This window comes from Haliotis cracherodii, unplaced genomic scaffold, assembly GCF_022045235.1.
Source record: "Haliotis cracherodii isolate W230 unplaced genomic scaffold, xgHalCrac1.p SCAF_22, whole genome shotgun sequence".
Taxonomy (NCBI): Eukaryota; Metazoa; Mollusca; class Gastropoda; order Lepetellida; family Haliotidae; genus Haliotis; species Haliotis cracherodii.
In genome coordinates, this window is record NW_027266278.1 from 11,134,023 (window position 1) to 11,140,393 (window position 6,371).

At 42.2% G+C, this 6,371-nt stretch overlaps 1 pseudogene; it reads right to left on the reverse strand.

Annotated features, from left to right (window-relative positions):
• Nucleotides 1-1,058: 1,058 nt before the first annotated feature.
• On the reverse strand, nucleotides 1,059-6,040 carry LOC139471482 (NAD kinase-like; annotated as a pseudogene).
• Between the last annotated feature and the right edge of the window lie 331 nt (nucleotides 6,041-6,371).

Genomic DNA, 6,371 nt, shown 5'->3' on the forward strand with positions numbered 1-6,371 from the left:
TTCAGACAGATGTGCACACAAACACCTGGACGCCTAGATACCAGCACATCTTGACACTTAGATACCAGACATTCAGACAGATGTGCACACAAACACCTGGACGCCTAGATACCAGCACATCTTGACACTTAGATACCAGACATTCAGACAGATGTGCACACAAACACCTGGACGCCCAGATACCAGCACATCTTGACACTTAGATACCAGACATTCAGACAGATGTGCACACAAACACCTGGACGCCTAGATACCAGCACATCTTGACACTTAGATACCAGACATTCAGACAGATGTGCACACAAACACCTAGACGCCCAGATACCAGCACATCTTGACACTTAGATACCAGACATTCAGACAGATGTGCACACAAACACCTGGACGCCTAGATACCAGCACATCTTGACACTTAGATACCAGACATTCAGACAGATGTGCACACAAACACCTGGACGCCTAGATACCAGCACATCTTGACACTTAGATACCAGACATTCAGACAGATGTGCACACAAACACCTGGACGCCTAGATACCAGCACATCTTGACACTTAGATACCAGACATTCAGACAGATGTGCACACAGACACCTGGACGCCTAGATACCAGCACATCTTGACACTTAGATACCAGACATTCAGACAGATGTGCACACAAACACCTGGACGCCTAGATACCATGGCATCTGGACACCTAGATACCAGCACATCTTGACACTTAGACACCAGACATTCAGACAGATGTGCACACAGACACCTGCACACCTAGATAGTCTTGATCTCACACATCTTCACCTCCTGCCAAATCCAAATAACCATGTATGAATCTGGAGGTACATAGAAGCTGTCTAATCATGGTGTCTTGTTAATCACAGCCTTGACCTTGCACTTGACGTGGTCAGTTATACAGTTCAGATGATCTTCAGCAGAGAACACAGTTGACACAACACCAATCTCACGGTGTCCTGGTCAGTGAGTCAGGGTCTATAAAAGCACATTTATGACGTATATTTCCTGCTAGAATTTACTTGTAGGCTTGTTACACAAACACCTTGGTCAGTTGCTGTCAGGGTCCAAGATAACGGAGTCCAGACTGGTGGTGCTGGGTAATGAAGGTAATGTCTTCTGTTGCCGCCGTACGTTCCAGTGGAGACAGTCAGCGAGACCATCAAACCAATCGTCTATTTGGTCCTTGGCACACACCGAGGGAACTGGGTACATCGCTGTGGTGATACGCAGCCTGGAAGTGAGGGACAGTAAGTTATAGTATACATGGTTATACAGTGTACACACCGAGGGAACCGGGTACATCGCCGTGGTGATACGCTGCCTGGAAGTGAGGGACAGTAAGTTCTAGTAATAAATGGTTATACAGTGTACACACCGAGGGAACCGGGTACATCGCCGTGGTGATACGCAGCCTGGAAGTGAGGGGCAGTAAGTTATAGTATACATGGTTATACAGTGTACACACCGAGGTAATCGGGTACATCGTTGTGGTGATACGTGAGGGATACGTAGCCTGCAAGTGAGGTACAGTTAGTCGATGATACTCATAAATGTTCTTTCAACTAAACATTCCACAATGTTACAAGTCATACTTTAAAACAAAGTGAAACCTACGATAGACAACATCTAAACATCTACTCACGTGTCTCCTTGCTGTATTTCCTGTTTGTTCCTGTCAGACATTGTTCCGCGCATCCGGAGACACCATGATCTGAACAAGCCAAAACATACGCTACACAAGCATGTGGAGGTTCACACTTACAAGAAGATAAAGATATTTCTAAAGACAAGTTAGATCTGACAATTACTGTATTTCACTTTCACATTTGCAACTTGTTTTGTTTCTTTACAATATTCCAGCTCTATGACAGCAGTCTGTTATAATCAAGGCAGGACCAGACTATCCAGTGATTGATGTTATGCCATTAGGGTTTGAAGAAAAGCTAAAAAACAAGTCATGAAACCTGACCATCCATTCAGTCGCCTATAACGACAAGTTGCAGTGGACCATTTTGTAACTGCAATCCACACAGAAGAATACGGAGTTGAGAATGTAATGAATAATCACTGAAAGCCTTGTGCGATGCCAGTGCACTATTGAAACTAACACCGTATTCGTGCGTGCGTGATTCCTGTACAACCTTTTGAGTTGAGTTGATTGGTTCAACTGTGTCATATGGCCGTGTGACGCAGGGGTAGCATTATGCAGATGGCTGTTTCAATGAATGCTTGTTCCACCCGTGACCAACACTCTGGTTGTTGATGAAATATAGTGATAGCTAAATCTACAGATTTTCTATTCGTGCACCGATTGTCTTTAAATGTAATATCCAGTTATGTATGACTGTTTAAAAATCTCATACAAACTTTGACTGGAGTAGGTCCAATAGTTTTTTCAGATAATGTAGTAAACGTCGGTACCTAAAATTACCTTCCAGACTATACCAGACCATCACTAGACTTTACTAGACCTTCACAAAGCCCTCACAAGACCATCAGTAGACTTCACTGGACCTTCACAAAGCCCTCACAAGACCATCAGTAGACTTCACCAGACTTTCACAAAACCCTCACCAGACCATCACCAGACTTACCAAACCATCAGCTGATTTCAACTGGTCATAACTAGACTTCCCCAGACCATCACTACACTTCAGCAGAGCTCCACAAAACCAACACCAGATCTTCACAAAGACTTCAGGCTATTTGCACAATACTTCCAGATGACCATCACCCTTCTAATGGTCATGTAACTTTACTCACTTTGATTTCCACGCCGGCTGGGACGACAACGGGCCTGAATGAGAGTGAGTGCGGGCAGATGGGTGTGATGAGGATGCAGGGGACGTTGGGATGGATCATGGATGCCCCTGCCGCCACCGCACACGCCGTGCTGCCCGTCGGCGTGGAGATGATCAAGCCTGAAACAGGATTTGCAGAGTTTGGTTTTGGACACATTCAAACAGTCAAGCCATGGATTCTGAAAGAGTCCAACTGTCAACAAAGGTCAAGGTGGTCATAATGAACATAATTCTCACTCACCATCCCCCTGTACTGACGTGACAAGTCGACTCTCTATATACAGGTCTATATTGCACAAGTATGGGGAAAGCCCTCGGTCTATCACTACTTCATTCAGCACCTGAAACAGTAACATCACCATCAACACTGTATCATTGTGTTTGTTTTTGTTTGTTTGTTGTTGAAAACCGCACTCAGCAATATTGCAGCCAAATGATGGCGGCCTGTAAATAATCTGTCAGATTTCAGCAATTTGGGTTAATGTTTCCATATCACTCAGAAACAATGTCTTGATATCTTAATTACCTTGTAAAACACTAGTGACCTGTTTCCCTATCACTCAGAAACTATGCCTTGATATCTTAATTACTTCGTAAAACACTAGTGACCTGTTTCCCTATCACTCAGAAACTATGTCTTGATATCTTAATTACTTCGTAAAACACTAGTGACCTGTTTCCCTATCACTCAGAAACTATGTCTTGATATCTTAATTACCTCGTAAAACACTAGTGACCAGTTTCCCTATCACCCAGAAACTATGTCTTGATATCTTAATTACCTCGTAAAACACTAGTGACCTGTTTCCCTATCACTCAGAAACTATGTCTTGATATCTTAATTTCCTTGTAAAACACTAGTGACCTGTTTCCCTATCACTCAGAAACTATGTCTTGATATCTTAATTACCTTGTAAAACACTAGTGACCTGTTTCCCTATCACTCAGAAACTATGTCGATATATCATACCTTGTAAAACACTGGTGACCTGTTTCCCTATCACTCAGAAACTATGTCTCCATATCTTAATTACCTTGTAAAACACTGGTGACCTGTTTCCCTATCACTCAGAAACTATGTCTCCATATCTTAATTACCTTGTAAAACACTGGTGACCTGTTTCCCTATCACTCAGAAACTATGTCGCCATATCTTAATTACCTTGTAAAACACTGGTGACCTGTTTACCTATCACTCAGAAACTATGTCGCCATATATTAATTACCTCGTAAAACACTGGTGACTTGTTCCTGGAAGTTGCAGAAGTGGAATGGAGTGAGGAAGCCAATGGATCCCATGTTGAAGGCCATCACAGGAGGAACACTTTGCTGGAGAGACAAACTCACTCTACACACAGCACTCGACATCATAATAACTAAATCACTTCATATTGGCAGGTGTATCGTTAGATCAAGGGGAGGTAATTTCCACAAGCAGAACTCATAAGGCACAGACAAGCCAACCTGAAGCCCATTTTCACCAGAATTCTGACAACTACAACTACCTTTTCTCAAATGGATTTTTACTCAACTTTTCGAATGGATTTGATAGTTGTCTAACTGAAGGAACCAAAGCTGAAAGCTGTCACAGTAGAGAGTGGGTGTGGTCTTACGGCGATTTTAGTTATATTCCAGTGATATTACGGGGTCACCAGAAATGTCTGCACATTACACCCATGTGGGGAATCCAACTGGGGCGTTTGGTATGATGAGCGAACGCGACATAATCAGGAAGCCCAATTATCTACAGTCACGACTGCTGTCCACTTTCAATGAAGTCTTCATGTACTTTACAGACAACACATGTAATTATTCCTCATCATTGTCTTGATGATGTGGAAGAAAATTTACAAAGTCTTCCCTTTAATGTATGCAATTTTCGGGAAGAAAAATTAAACTGACAATTAAATGTGACATTTGAAAAATAAAGCCACAAACCTCTGTAGCTCAACAAAGAAAGTAACAATAGTGTCTTTGATTAAAGTTCAGTTGGAATTCTGTGAACAGGTTTTAGAAACCATAGCTTGAGAACTTTTCTCCAGGTGAGTTTAAAGGGAGGAGGGACAGAGAGCCTAACATATCTTGGATTCACCCTTCAGATGGGCCTATGATTTGACTACATGGACTGAAGAGTCATCTCCCGTGTTCTGCTGTTGCACTGACTACATCATGGCTCCTTTCTTTCTCCCACAACAAACAGATGCTGACACTGAACAGCAGCTCTCTAAATAATTACTAAAGAATCTACAAGGAGTAATAATATAACGGAATAATCAAGTAGTCTCAAGCAACCCAACAGGAAAGTTACCAGCCACGGGCTGTTATTTCGGACACTGTGTACTGGGCAAAAATTAATCCAGCAGGCAGGGCTAAGAAGTGCAAAAATAAAATAAAAATTCGAGGGTCCCGTTCAACAAAGTAATCGCAGCACTAATACTACCTGGAGTCTATATCAAAAGTATGCAACTTATGATTATGGTAGCACTAACATACCTTTGTTCCAGGAGACCCATGCACATGTAACTGGGATCCTTGGGATCCTTGCATCATCATTGACTTACCTGAAATACAGATGAAGCAATGATCAGTGTCCCATCACGACCGAGGCACTACAACCAACATCACTTGTCTTACATTGCATGTATACATGACTTATTCTTCAGAAGCACTGACAGCGGTATAAAGAGTTAAATGTTAAACGTCATGATCACTGTCACTGCTGTTTGAAGCATTTGAAATTCTCTAAAATGAAATCCATGTACTTAGAAGGGGAATGTGTGCCTTATATTCAACATCACTTTGAAGACTACCCCAGTTGCATGAGGGAGTTACAGCACAATGTGTGAAAAAGTACTACTGAATGCCAATGAAGTGTCACTATTGACCAGGGGTCACAGTTGTTGTGACAACAGGCATGCTAGAATCCTATCCTTGGAATCTTCTTGGCTGCGACCACACAAAACTAATCATCAGAATGTTCAACAGAAGTCATCTTCACTGTCAACTACACAAAACTGGTGGTCAAGACAAAAGAACATCACATCAGCGTCCAGCTCTGTAGCTTAACAAGGCGAGAAACCCTCATGTCTTGAAGTGAATGTCAGCTTTTCAACTGAGTTTAATCTCTAACACTTGGGCTTATGTAGTCACACCAGATAATTAAAATTCAGATCGCTATATAAGTACAATAATTCCCCAATTCACCTCACCTCCACCTTCTCTGGACATTTTATGTTTGCAGCGTTAATTTATACATATGTTGTTTCCCTTGACACACTTCAAACAACACTGCCAACTATTAAAGTAAGGTTCATCGTCGTCATGTATTATTTAAGTTATATGTGGTGCAGACAAACTACTGATACTGATCAGGGCTTTACTCGGAATCGATTCAAACCATCCCCGATTCCATCTACGATCTAGTAAGCAGCTCCAGAGAGGAAAAATTCCCAAACCCTCACTTTCGTGTAATTTAGTAGCATAATGGTGCTCGCAAACAATTGATCAGGGCACTACTGGGATAGGATTACAGGCGTCCTGTGGTCTATGGGGGATTTTG